Below are 20,728 nucleotides of genomic sequence, written 5' to 3' on the forward strand. Positions count from 1 at the left end.
ATAATGCTGATAAAATATCTCAACAGGAGTCCTTGATAGTGTTGGCAATATATAAAAGCAATAAATAAACTAGATCTCTCAACCTACTGCCTTGGAGGTGGATTGGCGCTACACCTCCTAGAATTCAGCTGGTAATCCTTGGTAGCAATTCTGAGAATCATTGTTCCCAACATATCTACCAATGGGGTGTATCTGTGCACACCATGAGTTTATTTTTGAAAACTCCACATCTCTTAAAAAGGTAAAGGTAAAGGTTCCCGCACATGCGTGCTAGTCGTTTCCAACTCTAGGGGCTGGTGCTCATCTCCGTTTCAAAGCCGAAGAGCCAGCGCTTGTCCGAGGACGTCTCCGTGGTCATGTGGCTGGCATGACTAGACACCAAAGGTGCACGGAACGCTGTTACCTTCCCACTGTAGTGGTCCCTATTTTTCTACTTGCATTTTTACGTGCTTTCGAACTGCTAGGTTGGCAGAAGCTGGGACGAGTAACAGGGGCTCACTCTGTTATGCGACACTCGGGATTTGACCCGCCAAACTGCCGACCTTCTGATCGACAAGCTCAGCGTCCTAACCCACTGAGCCACTGCTATTCCTCTGTGAAATTCTGTGAGATTTTTCTTCAAGAACTGCCAATTCTCAGTGGATTTTCAACCAAGAATATCCAAATCCTGTGAGATTGGCAAGCTTAAGTGATATAGGTGATTTGAATATTATATGCTTTTATTTGGTAGTTACACCAGGGAGTATGTGCAGCAGCTTCTCAGACCCCAGAAGAGGAAATTCCACAGTATTGCTCTTGCTGTATAAGAAGCTTAGTTACAAGGAAAGAAGGCCTTGTTCTGTACCAGCCTACTACCGGCCCTGCAGAAAAGGCAGGGACAACCCCTTTACAAACGGCAAGAGGCTGGAACTAAGCCTGCCAAATTTATTAACATAAAACAGAGCAAAACAAGACACGAACCATGAAACAGGAGCTATTCAAACGGTTGCAAACCAGCCCTCCCACACATTCCCCTTTTAAACAGTTCAGGGCATGGCTTCTCTCTGCCTCCTTCCGAGGTGCCCCATTGCCTTCCTCTGTTTACTCCTGATTGACTGCCTCCTGCTTCGGGTGTCCTTGAACAGGGCCAGCTGTGGGTCATCTTCATCCACGCTGTCAGGCTCACACAGCTGGGTCTATGTCATAACCAGATGGGAGGGGCCTGGCTGAGGGCTCTGCGGAGCCTCAAGGCCATCATCAGCAAGCTCTCCAACACCCTCATCAAGCTCTCCAACACCCCCCTCCTCCTCCTCTGAATCGTCCAACCCAACTGCCGAACCCACAGGCTGACCCTGAATCACAACAGGCCTTTTAATCTCAAAATGCATAAAATAAGAACCAAACCTGTTGAGAATTATGAAGGTGGGTTAGGGATTATATTCCTACACATATGTTTCCCTCTTTATAATTATGAGGTGAGGCCTAGCACTCAAAGTATACCACCTAAAGACTGATCCTCTTTTCCAACACTTCTGAGTTCAGTGCAGGGTGCCCGCAGTCCAGATTCCAAGATTGTAAATATTGCTGCTTTAGATGCTGGTGATGAGAGGGGACTTCAACTGGTTAAAAACTATGAGGTGAAGAGTCAGTGCTGGGATAGATCAAAACATCTGAATGCTGAAAGAGATCAGCAAATGCCACTCCTTCCACACATACCATTATATACCCCAAGATATATAGAGTATATGTGATCTGTCAAGTTATTTTGGCAACACATTCCCTCTATGATCATAAAAAATACAACAATAATAAATTAAATATGTACCTATTTACTGCCCTTTGATGAAAACGCCAGCACCAATGCCTCTGGCAGCTGTTTCATACTGTGTAATGGAAGGGCTAGTCTTGCTATAAATGATCAGCTGGTACATATATTATATTTGCCCAAAGAAAAATCAACTTTGCACAGATGAGGAATAAATTGGTTTAGCTGACTCTGAGTTACTGCATCCAACTCTTTGTGGTCTTATCAGAAACCTTTATGACTGAGACAGTGTTTGTTGTGTACTGGGTTCGTTGCGCAGGAATGAAGACGAGGTGAGTGAGTTCAGCAAAGATCATGGTTTATTGAACTAGAGAACAGGGCTGCATGTGCAGCAATTTATACCCTGGCCTCTAGGCGGTGGCCAATAGGTTTGAAGCAACCTATTGCCGCCCTAGGGGCAACCAATAGCAGCGCTGGAGATGGGTTGTCTGAGGAGCTGGGAGCCGTTAGCTAGCTTCCCTGCTCAAACAGCCTTCCAGCAGTTACCATGTGGTGTTCCCTTAACAAAGCAAGCCCAATACATTACACCCCTCCCCCTAGAATGAACAAACATTATAGCAACAACAGAAAGTAATTACAGCAATACAATTTTACAAAAGGTCTAACAATGGTGTGAGAAAACAGGTTTCCTCTTAGCTAATACAGGTGTTTCCTAGCTAGCAGCTCAATAAGGTACTTACAACATTATAGCTTCATTATTCAGGTCAATCTTGTAGATACGCAGTCAGTACAATAAGGTACATACAACATTATAGCTTTATTATTTCAGGACAAAATCTTTCAGGACAAAATCTTGCAGATAAGCAGGAGGTTTGCGAGCCCTTGTGGAACGCCTGGGAGACCCAGGCACCTCCTGGCCTACCAGCTTGCCCGCCGGGCTGGGTAGACCAGTGTCTCTCAGTTCAAGTGATTCAGGATGGCTTGGTGAACTCTGGCTGGCCTTTCCAGGTTGGCCTACCCCAGAGTCAGTTTGTTCAGCAGAGTTAGCACAGCGACTGTAGAACTCAGGTTGGCTTTCTCCATCAGGGGACCCATGTTGCACTTCTGGGCTCCCCTCCCCTACGGCCAACTCCCCATTGCTTTGGCTGTTAGAGCCTTCAGAGTCTATGCATGAATCGGCCTGGCTGCCAGTTTGCGGCCCTTGGTAAGTACTTATGACGAAGTCCTCGCTTTGTGGCCATTCTGGAAAATGCTTCCTAAGCTGATCGATGTGGCGACAGACAACTTGGCCGCCCTCTAGGCCCACTTCATAAGAGAGAGGATTTTTCCTGGCACCCACAAATTCCCATGCCCGTAGTTCCTGGCCCATACCCCGTCGCCCACTTGCAGCCTCCTCGGGGGTTTGGGGCGAGAGGCTTCTGCTGCCACCTGGTCTGGGTGCAACCTGTCCAGTTTCATGATCAGTCGCCTCCCCCAGCGCAGCTCTGCTGGGCTTTTCCCAGTAGCCATACATGGAGTGGAATGTTGGCAAATAATGGGATCAGCTTGCTAGAGTCATTATTCTGTAAGTGCCATTTGATGTCACGTTTATCAAACAAACTCTACAAAACCAAATTCCAGCCTATTCAAGTTTCTGTTATATAGTCAGGCAAGCTGCTGGAGTGCATTAACAGGATCTGCAGCTTTATAGCCCTGAATGTCCCTTGTTGATGCTTGCATGGACTAGAACTTACCAGTGCTGAGTTTCAAGTGAGCTCTACTTTTCTCCTTCATTAGGCTACCTTCTGAAATTTAAAATAACCGAGATGTTACTTTTCCATATCTGTTTTAAAAGGATTCATTTCTTTTTACTCTGCTCCCTAGAATCTCTCAATTGCTCGGCCATTTATTTCTAAGCTTCGCAGCTTACCTATCACACACCATGTATTGCAGCCTAGTGTTATTTCTGTAGGGTGGGGACAGAGGTGGCAGACAGCTATAATGACCAATGGTAGCTGAAATTGAGGCTAGCCTGTGTGTTACCTGGTGAAGCACTCAGCTGTCAAAAAACTAAAGCTGATGGCTTGTGATGCTGACTCTTATAAACTGCCATACAATATAGTTATTCAGCTATTCTCTTAAGTATCTGGGGCCCATTATCCCCAGACTCCATGTAAAACCTGGATCAGACTAATTTGAAATTTTATTTCTCAGCAAGATTTACGCTTTCTAAACATTTCAGAGAATGACCTCAAAGTAAATAAACCAGCAAGAGATCTGCAATGCATTATCCGTGTCTGGATAGCATCTGATAATGTTGTAAACATTTACATTGGTAAATTGAGGGCTGGAATATCAAACTGCTAGGGAAGATCTGCTTAGACTATAATAGTATCCCCTAGGTGGAATATGTGTGTGGCATGAGTGTGCCCTATTTTCCAAAAAGGACAGTCAAGAGCCCATTTTTATGTAATTGCCAAAGGCAAGAGAATTTCTATGCAATTTTAAGCTAACCTGCAATTGTCTGAAGCTCAGATTCTATTGGGGCTGTTTCAAAATGCTTTGTTAATGAATCAGCCCATTATAGGTTAGTTCAGCGCTGTTTATAGGCAAAGTATTTTTTGCAAATTTATTGTCCTTATCAAGTTTTAGTATTTTGCAGTTCTTTCTCACAGGAAAGGAAATTATCTGCCATTCAGTCTGTTACTGAGGTTGAAATTAGGGCTACCTAAAAAGAAAAGTAATTCTTCTAGAAATATAACAGTTATTAAAGTTGTTGGGCTAAGTCTTGATAGAGGGTACAGTATTTCCTCTAAACTTTGGAGGAACAAAAATTATATATTAGCTTCCACAATTTATTTTGATAGATGAAATATTAAGCAACTTTGATTGAGTTCATGCTCATTTTGACAATAGAAAAGAAAAAAATATGCATTTGTAATCAATTTCCAAATGATAACTATTTCAAAACATCTAATGTTGATTCAAGGTGCAGGTTTTTTTAAGATGAGATCACTTTTATGAGATGAAATTTATTTACACGTATGCACCAGCTGAGGATAAGGTAATAATTCACAGCACAAACACTCTTGACAGTTTCTCATATCCTACTGGATTTCTAGGAGAATCCATGGTGATTTTTTTTCAGACCCACTTTCTACATCAAGTTGTCTTCTTGCATTATAAAGACATATCTGGCTGCCTCTCCTTGGCCAGGAAGAACAAGGTAACCCATTGATCCACCTCATCAAAATGTAATAACTGCCTATTAATGATCATCAGGAGCCTTAGTAGCGCAATGGTTAAAGTGCAGTATTGCAGACAAACTCTGCCCACAGCCAGGAGTTGTATCTTGACCAGTTCAAGGTTGACTCAGCCTTCCATCCTTCTGAGGTTGGTAAAATGAGGACCCAGATTGTTGAGGGCAACATGTTGACATTGCAAACTGCCCAGAAAGTGCTATTAAGCACTATAGAACAGTATATAAGTCTTAAGTGCTATTTCTGTTTAACAGAATTCTGTGTAACAGAATTGCCCTGGTGTGCCCCGATGGTACTTTTACTCCCAAAAATCTTAGTGTCAGCAATTACAAAGTTAGATAAGATTCAGCAAAATGACCTGGAGCATCTTTAAGTCTGTAACCCCATGGCCTTGAAAAAAAAGATGGGCAAAAATTGCCTTTTAAAAATCTCTATCTTAAAATGCAGGATTTGTCCAAATTTCTCCAGGGGAAAGAGAAACCCAACCATATCTCAAGGGCAGGATTTTCCCCTAGCAGGAACCATAAAACTGCTATTGAAAATGGGAGAAGTTACTTTGTGGTGTCTTCGGGTGCCATAGAACTGAACATGGAAGACCAAGGAAGCTGCAACATAGTTGGAAAAATACTTTTAATCCATGCTAATATTTTCTTCCTTGCAAACAACTTCTAAAGCAAACCTAGTGGAAATAGTTAACATTTTCTTTTGTCAACTTGAATGACAACAGGTTCTGGAGAACACACACAAAAAGAAAAGAGGCAATTATCTGCCGGGCATTAGAGAAGTAGTTTGGCTCTAGTTGGAAAACCAATCTGGAGAACAGCTGTGAAATGTGGATTCTTTATGCCTCTTCATGATGGCTCAGAGAAGCTATGTAAAGTGCCATCCAATGAGCATAGAGAAGGGTGTTTCCTTCACAGCTCGCAGCAGTCAATCGGAGTGGAAGGGGAACTGACCATCACTTGAGCCCACACAAAGCAGAAAGTCCTATCTTGATGCAGAAAACCATAGTTCAAGGTTGCCCCTCTGGTGGGCTTGAGTGCTGGTACCAAGCAATGTCATATATTCCTAACCTTGAGCAATGGTCACTGGTCTCTTCTGGCAATGAACCCATCAGATGGATCTGCTTTTATAATTCATAAAGTCTCCGGCTCCTCCTGTTCTCCTGTCAAAAATATACAATTCTAGCGAATCACAAACATTTCAAAATGCTAGCAGGAAAATTCTTTTTAAAATCAGTAAAACTGTCCCCGCTGAACTCTTGTTGACATTCTGTTTCTGCTTCTTAAAAATTACCTTGTTCCTCCTTTTTCAATGTTTTTCCCATTTCTCTTTTAAACGACGGAAAGCTAAAGTCAGCCGTTCCATTAAAATAAGAGATGTGCCATTAAAAATCAACAACCTGGCTTGTTAGAATCTTGCCATTTCTTTCTTTTTTCTTTTTTTAATCCTGAAACCTACTAGAGATCTATGGGAGAAGAACAAGATTACAAGTCCCAACTCGGCAACGTATGTGAACATGTGCATTTTGAAAATTTCAGCATCTTCTCTGCTGACAGGTCTGAAACAAATCGGTATGGACGAAACACACTGCCATTCTGTGTGCCCGTGATCACAGGCATAAATCATTTTCTGTTTGCATACCTGCAGGGTCACCAGTAAAACAGCTGTGGGGGAAAAAGAAAAGTTAATGCCTCGTCTATGATGGAGCACAAATCAACAAACTACAGTCTCTGCCAGAACAGTATAAGCATATTTCAAAGTGACAAAGCCCACAGAAGAGGCGATGTACTCTTATTTCCATCTGCAGCTATGCCCTTAGAGCAATACAGTTTTTCATATTTCATGTTTGGCTGTATCCGCTGGCAACTTCTATGTGATGCTAAAAGAGGTTGGTAGCTCATTCATTGCACTGGGATTTCTATGTAGATGTTTCTGGTCAGTTCTGTGAGTTAGGTAAGTTTGTTGCTTTAAGCTGCCTCGCTGTTAGCTTTTTTCTTTTTTTCTGGTTGACCAGTTGTCTTTGTCTCCCCCCCAATCTGAACAGAACGTCAATTTGTAACCACCAAAGGGGGGAAAATATCCACACATAACAGTAAAGGCTTGATAAACTGCTTTCCAGAATGGTATTTCTCTTCAATTTCCCAAAACAGAATTCGGTGCAAAATCTGCCATTTGAAAGAGCTCAAGGCTAAAAATAGTTAAAAGGCAATGTTTTTGTTGTAATAAATTAATATGATTCTAGATGCTCCAAAGAAGTCCTTTATACAACAAATTATTTAACAGATTTATTAAACAACAGAGTCTTTTTCTTTTTCTGTAGTTCGCTCATTATATGAGTTACAATTGTTCATTCACGATAAACAATAACCAATGGGAAGGGCTCTTGAAAAGGGAATGATTTAACATTTCTATCTGGCCTTAGGCAATTGTTGCCATTTATTGGAAAATGAGAAGGTATAATTACATTTTTTTAAAGGAGCGTTATTGTCTTAGAATGCAGGTTAACTTTAAATGCATAATAATAATTATTTAACTTTGAAAACTAATTGTGGCACAAAAGATACACATTAAAATGGAATTCACACTTATACTTTACTGGCAATTGCTACCAAAATTAAATCAATCCCAACTGCAGGGACTTTGCATTAAAAATCAACCAGAGGTTTGAAATGGAGTACGGTAACATTTATAGATTAAAATTGACTATTGTTACTCTCCAGAACTTAAGATTTCCTAAAAGATTATAATTAGTCCAATGATTTGTGCCTGTTGCTCCATTTTGACTGTGCCGATGATGCCTACTGAATCTTTGTCCATCTTATTTTTTTCTATTCTTTATTTCTCTTGTCACCGTATCTGCAAATTCAGAGGAAAAGAAGGGGATTGTCAATGGTACTGCTACCTTCAACATCAACAGGATCTTTCAGCTCTTCCCTAATATGAAAAAAAAATGAAGATGATTCTCAACAACATGAAACAGAGTCACCTGATGCTCCAGTAGTGTCTAAAGATGGGATAGCACTGCCTTAAGAAAGCAGGTCTGGGATTTGGGTTCCTCCTGGGCTCACAGCTACTGTGGTATGGGCAAGTGGAGTCTACAGTTAGAGTGATTTTTGCTCACTTATCTGAAGCAGGAGAATCTTACTTTGATTGCTACACAATTAAACTATTGCAACATACTTTACAGTAGTGGCCAAAATTGTGGAAACCTTTTGGGAAAAGTGTACAGTAGAAATGCCACCTTTGGTTAAGTTTCCACCAATTTTTCTTCTAATTTCTTTATAACTGTAGCTTTGTTCACTTAATAATACTATTTTACATCACTTTCTGGGCAACCAGTCAACTCTTTGCACCATTACTTTAATTTTATTACATTTTACAAGCTCACTAAATGAAAGAACACAAAAAAAAACCCAACCAACTTGATAGCGATCACATAACACACTGACAAATGTCCTCCTCTCAGCTTCAATACATGACATCAATAAGTGAATCCTACTGTGATCTGATTGGCTCATTGCCAAAACAAGATGACACCTGATTGGCTCCCTAAATATGCATGCTCATTGGCTACAATCAGAGGAAAGAAAGCTACCTGATATCAACCTAAGCAAGTTGTGCTTCCTTTTTCTGGTTATTTGGCTATAACTTTTCATAGAATAAGGTACAGATAATTGAACAAACTTTGTTGCAATACATTCTTGATTAAATTATCTTGCCATTGGTACATCATTTTATGGTACTGTTCCCCCAAAAAAGTGGTGTTATTAACCATCAAACCTCAAAAATACACTTTTCCCAAAAGGTTTCCACAATTTTGGCCACTACTGTAAATGTGGCTGCTTTCAAAGATCAAGTTTGAACTACCTTAATTTAATATGCCATCAAAATGATGCATAGAACCATCCAATACAAATTAGAGACCTAGGTGGGGGAAAAAAGATGTCAGATATGTTCAAGATGGCGTTTTTAAAAAGCCTGAAGAATGCAAGACATTATTGTGATGCACAGAAACATCAACAACCTAAGATATGCAGATGATACCACTCTAATGGCAGAAAGTGAAGAGGAACTAAAGAGCCTCTTGTTGCGAGTGAAGAAGGAGAGTGCAAAACATGGGTTGAAACTAAACATTAAGAAAACCAAGATCATGGCATCTGGCCCTCTCAATTCCTGGCAAATAGATGGGGAAGAAATGGAGGTAGTGACAGATTTTATTTTCCTGGGCTCCAAGATCACTGCAGATGGGGACTGTAGCCAAGAAATTAAAAGACGCTTGCTCCTCTGGAGGAAAGCCATGGCAAATCTAGACAGCACACTAAAAAGCAGAGATATCACCCTGTCAACAAAAGTGCGTATAATCAAGGCTATGGTCTTCCCAGTTGCAATGTATGGCAGTGAAAGTTGGACCATAAGAAAGGCTGAGCGCCAAAGAATTGAGGCCTTTGAACTATGGTGCTGGAGAAGACTCCTGCGAGTCCCTTGGACTGCAAGGCGATCAAACCGGTCAGTCCTAGAGGAGATCAACCCTGACTGCTCTTTAGAAGGCCAGATCCTGAAGCTAAAACTCAAATACTTTGGCCACCTAATGAGAAGGAAGGAGTCACTGGAGAAGAGCCTAATGCTGGGAAAGATTGAGGGCAATAGAAGAAGGGGACGACAGAGAATGAGGTGGCTGGATGGAGTCACTGAAGCAGTAGGCGTGAGCCTAGATGGACTCCAGAAGATGGTAGAGGACAGGAAGGCCTGGAGGAATGTTGTCCATAGGGTTGCGATGGGTCGGACACGACTTCGCAACTAACAACAAATTGTGATGCACACTACCTAATTGAAAAAACTAAAATCTACCAAAAAGGAGACAGCATGTGTTTCATTGATGTGCTTAGAAAAATGGGAATTGTCTCATTGTTCTCATGAGAAACCTATATATAGTATAGATCAGAAAGCTATAATACTGACAGTGGAACAGACTAGTTCCAGGCTGGTCAAGGAGTGCCACAAGGCTTCCCATTCTCCCCATATTTATTCAACCTTAATGCTGAATATATAATAAGGGAAACTGAATTGAAAGAAGATGAGCATGATTTTAAAACTGGAGGAAGAAACTTCATTATACTGATGAGACTATTCTGATAGCTGAAAATGCAAAGGATCTGCAAGCTTTAGTAATAAAAGTCAAGGACCACATTGGGGGAAAAATGGGATTAAAAATTAAATGTAAAGAAGGCCAAAATAATGGCAACCAACCTCAAAATTGACAAACAAATATATTAAAGCAAAGTGATATTTTCTACCTTTTGGATCAATCATCAACAGTAAAAAGCACAGCAGTCAAGAAGGATGTCACAGATGAGCATGGTAGCCATGAAAAGATATTCAAATGCTGGGATGTGTCTTTGCCCTCAAAGATCACAATCAAGAAGCCATGGTATTCCCTGTGGCACTCTATGGAAATGAAATTTGGACTTTGAAGAAGTGGGTCAGGGAGAATATGGAAGCTTTTGAACCTTGATGTTGGGGAAGGCTCCTGAGTATACAAACCAATAGATTGTCAAAGAAATCAACCTGGATTCTCACAAATAACCAAGCTCAAATTGTCCTACTTCAGACTCAGATGCAAAGATCTAGCACACTGGAGAAGTCTCTAAAGCTGGAAAAGTTGGACAACCAGCACTAGGTGGATGGAGCTCAGTTACAATGGTGATGAAAGACCTGAAAGATGAGGTTAGGGACATGTTGTCATGAAGAAAAATTATCTATATGGTTGCTAAGAGTTGAAAATTACTTGATAACACATAATGAATCAATCAATCAATCAATGCAATAAGAATCAACCAATCTGATCCATGGATCCCAGGAGAGGCTGCATAGGGTTCTGCACTACTATGAAGTAACAAGAAGTAATGTTTGTGTGGCACTATTTTTCAATCACTGCAATTGTGTTTCGCGGGTGTTTGTATGTGGATCTTTGGTCATTCGGATACCTCTCGCCTACCAGCCATTTGGAAACCCGCCTTGATTGACAGACGAGTCCCAACCACCAAGAATGATACCAGACCCAAACTCATGATAACATCACATGACATCACCACCACACAACCATTCAAAAAGCAAATCCGAACCCACAATGATAACGAGGCACAACCACAAAACAGAAACCTAACTACAGCTGCAACATCAGCCACTTTAAACCCCTCCAAACCACACAATAAGCAAACTGACACCCACTATAAAAACATGGCACCACCACAAACACGAAGCCGAACAAAAGCAGCACAACTCACCAGCTCAGGTCTAAGGCTGGCAGCTGAGACCAGCCCATCCACTCAAAACACACACCCACCCAATCAGAACACACCCACCATTCAAAACACACTCCCACCCAATCAGAACACACTTAATCCCCCACCCAATCAGAGCACACCTCCACCCACAGAACACACCCCCTCTGGCAGTTTAAAAAAGAGGAACAAACAGCCACATGCTTCTCCCAGAAGAAGAAAGCTGAAGCCACTAGCCTGATGATGACGGATGGGATTCCGTCGAAACGTTGCGCCTACACCTTTAGTTCTACGCGGGGAAAAACCCGAATGACCAAATATATATATATATATATATATATATATGTATATATATATATATATATATATATATATATATATATATATATATATATATATATATATATATATATATATATATATATATATATATATATATATATATATATATATATATACATACACACACCGTATATATATATATACCGTATATATATACATATATATATATATATATACCGTATATATATATACCGTATATATATATACCGTATATATATATACCTATATATATATATATATATATATATATATATATATATATATATATATATATATATACCGTATATATATACCGTATATATATATATACCGTATATATATATACCGTATATATATATATACCGTATATATATATATACCTGTATATATATATATACCTATATATATATATATACCTATATATATATATATATAGAATGAATCACATCTTAATATCATAAGGTCCATATTGAATTTCTTTAAAACACTAGCCTATTGATTTTTTTTAAAGTGGAACATTCCATCTCTTTGTTCCAGATTGATTGTTTGTGACTAATATCTTACTGATATTCTTCACCATTTATGTATCATTTGCAATCATTCACTTTATCTTCTCTTCCAAACACAATTAGCTTGATCTTTAATCAATTAATTGTCAAATCCGTAGTTCTTGTTGCATCACATACTATCTAACATGGAGGAGGAGGAGGAGGAGAGGAGGAGAAGGAGATTGCCCTTTTTATATTCAGCTTTTTATAACAATTTTGCAGCACTTATAACTGAATGCAGTACAGGCAGAGGATGAAGAAATAATTAATATAATGTATTTCTATCAAGAATTACTGTACATCATAATATAAAATAAGGAGTTTCTAACAAACTAAAAGGCCTTAGACATACAATATCATCAACTACAGTATACACTCAAATTATCAGGTAAGATTAACTTTAAACGACTTCATAGTGGCCCATTTTAAATTTCAAAGGATCCAACCCCAAGCGTAATTCTAATTGGAATTTATTTTAAAGAATAACCCAGCTAAGGAAAGCTGTGCATGGCTGTTCAAGTATATACAAGAGAATCCAGCCATCCTGGCCCAATAAATGGCACAAAAACACAGGCACATGAGCCCCTAGTCGGTCTTCCAAATAATTGGAGATGCCCATTCTAATGGTACAATGTGTCAACACAATGAGTACAATTTTCTATCTAATACCCATGCTTTGTTTAAGACAGTGACAACGTACCTAGTTAGAAACCTTGTCTAGAAATTTGGAAAGAGATTCTAGTATTGTCCAGAGCAGAGGCTGAAGGATGAACATAAAAGTTGTCAGCACAGTTATGATCAGTGAATTGGGATCATGAAATCAGTGAGCCCTAGTACAAGGGTTCATATAGAAGATACTAAGAGAACCAGTGCTGAACGCTGAGAAACACTTGCTGATGATGGGAAAGACAGAGACCTGAATCCATTCCACAAAAGTGTCAGCATCTTCTGAGATAAGACTGAAACAACTTACATGTCATACTTGCAACACCAAGGGAACTCTACTGTGACGGCAATATTTGATGGTCCAGATACTACTGTAAATGTGGGAAATATCAGTAATGCTAATAGATGTTAGTGACAACCACAAAGTCTCAGTGGCATGAGAAGATTATTGGGAAAAGGACGAAGCACAGTCTGATAAAGAAGTTCAAGTGGCAGATCATGCGAGTTTGCAGCCATCAGTGTAACCCTATCTGCACGCAAAAGTACACATGCATTGTGTTCCCCCGATACACTTCTAATATTACCGCATTCCTTAAGCCTTTAGCCCAAACTGTATTATATAACCATCTTTGTCCTACTGTCTGCTCAATGGACCATTCAGGCGAACAATTTACGAAGCATTCCATTTATTCTCACAAATGCTTTACCTGTATCCTCAGCACACAGGAAGATGTGTGTGTTATTTGAAATCCGCAAAGTAGAACACATTTTTCTTGCAAAATCCTTGCTCCATCTCTCTCCCCCACCTCATTAAATCTACATGTTATTAAGTACTGACTACAGATAAGGGCGCCATTAATGGTAAAGGAAATCCATTCCATTACTCCAAAAAAAAAATAAATGCATTCAGCATGAGGGACTATTGGCAATGTGGGTCCAGAGGAACCATTAAAAGTGCTTCTGTTTCAAACACTGCTGTTAGTAATATTAAAAGAATATTGGTGAAATTTATGGCTGTGCTTTTCATTGTTAATCTGGAAATAAAATGCTGGACATTGTGAAGCAATTCTTAAAAAAAGAAAAGAAAAGAAAAGCTCCTGGATTTTCCCTCCCTGGATGGAATTATCTAAGAGAACGTCCGTGGTCAGCTTGAATTCATCACAAGGGGTTGGTGCTCCTTGCTGTTAATTTTTAACAGTAGAGCTATCTATGGGTGGTCGCCTGTGGTCTTTCCTTAGCTACCACAAAGATTTCCTTTCACGAAAATAGAACATACTCTTGGAAACCAGCTGACATAGACTAAATTGAATTTGACCCCATAGGAAGAGCCTAATAAATAAGGGAACTGGCTCAGCACAATTCTCTAACCTATTTAACGGCAGTGGTTTTCTAAACTCAACATTCGGCATTTTAAAAGGTAAAGCGGCACACGCTTTGAGCAACTTCTTTTGCAATAATAGGACCAGAAAGACAAGGAACTCTTTGGTTTGGAAGCTAGCACCTAATTGCTTGGAAAACAATTTTTACATTTAACTGCTTGGGTTTTGGCTTCCCTGTACTGAGAGAGAGAAAGAAAGAGACAAAGGAGAGAAGGTTTAATTTGGATTTATTTCAATTGTGCATCAAGAGGAACATCTAAAAAACAAACAAAAGGCAGATCTCTGTGTGGAGATTAAAAACTTCATGAAATATAGCCATAAATAAGCAAAATAGTGGCCAAAACCGAACAGAAATGCTTCTGAGGGTGGTTTCCCTGGATTAAGATCTCTTTTATGGCCATTTGACCCAAGAGGCCCTTGATCTAACCTTGATCTTATCCAAATAGTTATGACAAGAGTTTACACGCTTTTGGTTTCTGGTTTTTCTCTCACAGGGAGCTACATTTAGACAAATGGATTCAACAGTGTTGCCTTGCTCTTTATCCTCCTTGGAATTTGCCATCTCCTTCTTGACCTTAGGCGGTGTGTGTGTGTGTGTGTGTGTGTGTGTGTGTGGAGGAAATAGAAGAGCTAGTTATTAAAGTACTGTCACTAATATTTAATTGGTTGAAGGGAGGGTTGTTTTTTACTGTCACTCATGATAGGTCAAACCAGATATTTCCTCTGCAGCCGAAAGCTTAGATCCATATTGCTAATAAAATCAAGGAAAGATATACTGTTACATATTGGGCTCAGTTGTAACACCACGTGGTAAGCTGGAGCAGCTAACGGCTCTCCAGCAACCCAGACTCCAGGACTCCAGTGCTGCTATTGGCTGTCCCTAGGCGGCAATGGGTTGCTTTAAACCTATTGGCTGCCGCCTAGGGGCCTGGCTATAAATTGCTGCAAGCTGCAGCCCAATTCTCAGTTCAGATCCTGCAAGCAATAAACCATGAGCTTTGTTGAACTCACTTGCCTCATCTTCTTTCCTGCGCGATGAACTCACTACACAACACTGGCGACGAGGGTGGTATCCTGCTTCTCCAAAAGAGCTGAAGTTCACTAGGGGAGAGGCAGCTCACACCTGGAGGGAAAAGGCATTTCCCTCTCCCCCTACGGTCGGCTAGCAAGCCACGCTAGCGACCACGTGCTCAGCGGATTCAGTCCCTGGGCCTTGGAGAAGTAGGATCAAAAACCGCAGGAACCAGCTGAAGACAGAATGCCGAAAGTCGGAAGACTACGCAAATTCAATGTCAAGCATCCAGAGGGATGGCCTTCCTACTTGTCCCAGGTAGAAAACTACCTCCAGGTAAACCAAGTCACAGAAGATGGCCTGAAGGCCGCCACGCTGCTCTGTGCGTGCGGCCCAGCTACATTCGACCTGGCCGAAAACCTCTTCACCCCGACGTCGCTGGAGTCAGTTTCCTACGTGGACCTCAAGAAAAAGCTGGGAGAGCATTTCCAGCCAAAGATGCTGGTGATTGCTTGGCGTTTCAGGTTTGAACAGCGAATGCAGTAGCCCGGCAAAACAGCATCAAAATACATCGCAGCCTTGAGGCAGGCCGCACGCCTCTGTAAATTTTCCAACTTAGAGGATCGACTGTGAGACCGGCTCGTTTGTGGCCTACGGAACTGAACACTCCAGCAAAAACTTTTTGCCAGACCGAATTTAACCTTCATCGAAGCCCAAGACAAAGTAATGGCAGACAAAGCCGCTGGGGGTGAAGTCCAAACAGTCCAGCCCACCAAAATGACAAAACAAGATGAAACAGTCCACCACAAGGATGCCAAATGCTCAGACGAATCTTCGGAGGAAGAAGATCCTGAAGTCAACAAGCTTCACAAGCAACCCGACGCATAGCACCGCAGCAACAAACAGCAAGAGAACACTTACAAGGCAGTTCTCTTACCTAGATGTAAAGGTTGTGGCAGCAGCCACCAATGCGCTGATTGCAGATTCCGGTCAGCCACATGGAGGGCCTGTGGCAACACAGGCCACATCGCAGCGGTTTGCAGAGCTCGCCAGAAGGACCGGCCACCCAAACACCAGTCGGAAGATCCGACCAGGAGAGGTTCTGGGGCCCAGGGTCCGTTTAGTGTGGGGTTTTGTAAAAGCCATAGAAGTGTATGCCGCACCGGGGCCCGACGCCCCCTCAAACCTAAACTCAAACTGCAGGTAGAGCTACAAGGAGTTCCTTGTAAAATGGAGTTGGACTCTGGCTCTGCTGTCTCCATTATTTCCCAGGACATCTTCAATTTCGTGTGCAGTCACAGTAGAAAATGGGCCAAGCTAAGGCCCTCCAACATAATTTTAACTGACTTTCAAAACACTCAAGTCAAAGTTAAGGGAGAAGCGACCTTGGCTGTAAAATTTAAGGAGTTTTATGGGCACCTGGATGTCATAGTAGTAGGGGGCCAGAGAACGAGTCTCATAGGACTCGATTGGTTTGATGCTTTAGGCATTCAAATAACTGGTATTAACCAGACACAAGCTGCAAACCTTTCATCATTTTGCGAGGACTTTGCAGACGTTTTTGATTCAGCCCTAGGAACATACACAGGCCCGCCTATCTCATTCAAGCTAGATCCCAACGTAGTTCCCATTAGGGTTAAGCCTCGAAGGGTCCCTTTTGCCCTCAAACATAAAATTGACTCAGAAATAGACAAGCTTTTAAAACAGGGTGTCTTACAACCAGTTGATAGTGGGGAGTTGGAAATTCCTACAGTCACTCCACTTAAGGCCAACGGAAAAATTAGAATATGTACAGACTATAAATGTACTATTAACAAAGCCCTTAAACAACATGCTTACCCTGTCCCAGTGGTGAACCACATTTTAGCGTCTTTGCAAGGGGGCACTATTTTCGCTAAATTAGATTTAGCACAGGCCTATCAGCAACTGCTGGTTGATGAGGCCACAGCCACGGCTCAGATGATCGTGACTCACAGGGGGGCTTTCAAAGTATAGCATTTACAATTTGGAGTTAGCGTTGCTCCAGGCATTTTTCAGGGAATCATGGAACGCACACTTAAAGGCATTCAGGGTGTTTGCCCTTATTTTGATGATGTACTTATTGCTGGAGAATCTACAGAAGTGTTAGCCAGCAGGCTCAGGGCTGTCTTACAGAGGCTTCGAGAAGCAGGCCTCAAATTAAAGAAGAGTAAATGTAGTATTGGGGTTCCTTCAACGAAATTTCTAGGATTTCGAATTGATGCTAACGGTATTCACCCTGCTGAATCCAAAGTGAAGGCCATTCAATTAGCTCCTAGTCTTAAATCCAAAGGAGAGCTACAAGCATTCTTGGGCCTCCTCAACTTCTACCATGCCTTCCTGCCTAACAAGGCTGCATTGGCAGAGCCTCTTCACAGGCTCTTAGATAAGAAAGTTCCATGGAAATGGACCAGAATTCATGAAAAAAGCTTCCAGGACTTAAAGGTACTATTGTCAGTTAAATCCACTGTAACTCATTTTAGGGAGTCTAAACCAGTCTGTTTAGCATGTGATGCATCTCCTTATGGGGTAGGGGCAGTCTTGAGTCATTTAGAAAAGAATGTAACACAAGTCCTAATTGCATTTTATTCAAGGACACTGTCTTCTGCGGAGCGTAACTACACTCAAATTGACAAAGAGGCCCTAGCCATTGTAGCTGGAATAAAAAGATTCCATGACTATTTATATGGCAGGTACTTCACGGTCTTTACAGACCACAAACCACTGTTGGGACTTTTCACAACAGACAAACAAACCCCACACATACTGTCCTCAAGAATGTTGAGATGGTCTATTTTCTTAACTGCATACACATTTAAATTGGTTCACAAACCTGGTAAAGAAATGGGCCATGCTGATGGCCTCAGCAGACTTCCACTGCCACTAACAGAACCAGACCTGGCCCCTGTAGCCAGAATTCTGTCCATTCAGGACCTGCCAGAATTTCCCCTCCATGCTGGGGACATTGCTGGAGAAACAGCTACAGATAGAACACTTAGTAGAGTGCTTTCATGGGTACACACTGGGTCACAGGTCTGCAACCCGCGGCTCCAGAGCCGCATGCAGCTCTTTCAGCCATCTCCTGCGGCTCCCAGTCCTCTGCCATGTGCAGTCCCCCCCAAAAAAAAGTGGGAGTAAAAAAGTTCAACCAATCAATTCAAATATGCAGGGTAGGTGCATATCTTGCCTTGGCTCCACTCTTCAGTCAAATCCTGTTCTGTGCATGCGCGCATGTACGTGCATGTGCACACATTTTTTGCGGCTCCCAGTTTTTCCTTTTGTGAGGGAACCGGTTCCGAGTGGTTCTTTCACTGTTTCAGGTTGCTGACCCCTGCACTGGGTGGTTAGATAAAAGCCCAGGCTCTGAGTTTCAGAATTATTTTGTCAGAAGACATGAGCTATCAGCTCACAAGGGGTGCATCCTATGGGGAAACAGAGTCATAATCCCCTCTTCACTGAGAGACAGGGTTTTACAGTCATTACATGAGGGCCATCCAGGCATTGTCAGAATGAAAGCTTTAGCAAGAAGCTACCTTTGGTGGCCTGGCCTTGACAAGGACATTGAGGCACAGGTACATGGTTGTTATACATGCCAGCAATCTAGGCCTGAGATGCCACACGCCCCAGTTCACAGGTGTGAGGAAACGCATATACCCTGGTCTAGAATTCACATAGACTATGCTGGGTCCTTTCAGGGATAGCTGTTTCTCATAGTGGTGGACAGCCACTCTAAATGGCTAGAAGTAATCCCAGTTGCTAACATGACTACTGCTAGGACCATCCAGGTGCTGAGAAAACTCTTTGCCACACATGGGTTGTCAGATGTCTTAGTTTCAGACAATGGGGCCCAATTCACTGCTGCTGAATTTCAGGCCTTCCTAAGAGCAAATCTTATCAGACATGCAACGTCTGCCCCCTTTCACCTGTCCTCTAATGGTCAAGCTGAACGAATGGTGAGGACTACGAAGAAATCACTCAAACGCATTGTAACAGGTGACTGGCATCACAGACTGGCAGATTTTTTACTCTGCCAACATTCTACGCCCTGCACTGCTACAGAACTTCATTGGGGGAGGCGACTGATCACTAAACTGGACCGGTTGCATCCAGATAGAGTGGCAGCAGAAGCCTCTCGACCAAAACCCCCAAGGGGGCTACAAGTGGGCGGTTGGGTATGGGCCAGAAACTATGGACATGGGAATCTGTGGGTTCCTGGTAAAATCACCAAATCATCTGGTCCCTTTTCTTACGAAGTGGGGCTAGAGGGAGGGCGAGTTGTCAGATGCCACATTGATCAACTCAGAAAACAGTTTCCAGAATGGCCACTAAGCGAGAACTGCATCATAAGTCCCTCCCAAACTCCCCAAGCTGGTAGCCAAGCCAGCCCATACATGGACTCTCAAGACTCTTCCTTCTTAAGCAATGAGGAACTGGGCATAGAGGAGGGGAGTCCAGAAGTGCAACATGGATCCCTGAAGGAGCAAGCCAACCAGACTTTAACAACCGCTATGCCAACTCTGCTGATCGGTATGACTCTGGGGTGGGCCAACCTGGAGAGGCCAGCCAGAGAGCATCTAATTCCTTTGACTCAGGTGCATCAAGGGACATTGGTCTACCTGGCCCGATGGGTAAGCTGGTAGACCAGAAAGTGACTGGAACCCCAAGGCATTCCACAAGGGCACGCAAGCCTCCTTCTTATCTAACTGATTATGTTGTAAAATAAAGGAACTATAATGTTGCCTGTACTGTAATTTGTCACTGTACTGAAACAGTATTGAAGCTATGATGTTAACTGTCTCGTGTGCTATAATGGAAGTCTATTCATTCGGGCTAACTGATGCTATAATGTAACTTGTATTGTTTTACAAAAGTTGCTATGATGTTAAGTCTTGTAACTTGTACTGTTTGCCAATTATTGCTATGATGTTGTCTGATCTAAGAGGGGAGGGGTGTTATGTATTGGGCTCAGTTGTAACACCACGTGGTAAGCTGGAGCAGCTAACGGCTCTCCAGCAACCCAGACTCCAGGTCTCCAGTGCTGCTATTGGCTGTCCCTAGGCGGCAATGGGTTGCTTTAAACCTATTGGCTGCCACCTAGGGGCCTGGCTATAAATTGTTGCAAGCTGCAGCCCAATTGTCAATTCAGATCTTGCAAGCAATAAACCATGAGCTTTGTTGAATTCACTTGCCTCGTCTTCTTTCCTGCGCGAAGAACTCACTACACAACATATACTAGAACCCTCCACCCTGGAAGAAGAGGGCCTGATTTATAGACTGAGAGTTGTGTTGTTGTCCTCCTTGTTAAAAGCACCAAGCTTCTTTTTAAAAGATTTCTTCTAATGGCAGTTGACTCTGCCTTTTTTTTATGATAGCTCAGCAAAGTTCAGATAGAAAAAGTGGACTATATGGAAGAGAACTGATGTAATGTTATTTGTAAAAATAACAGGGTAATTGATACTGTGAAAGCATCAGAGACCTTTCCCTTGGCATTACTGTGGTCATACAAGGCATTTTCAG

This window comes from Vipera berus (assembly GCF_964194415.1).
Source record: "Vipera berus genome assembly, chromosome: 3".
NCBI classification, from domain to species: domain Eukaryota; kingdom Metazoa; phylum Chordata; class Lepidosauria; order Squamata; family Viperidae; genus Vipera; species Vipera berus.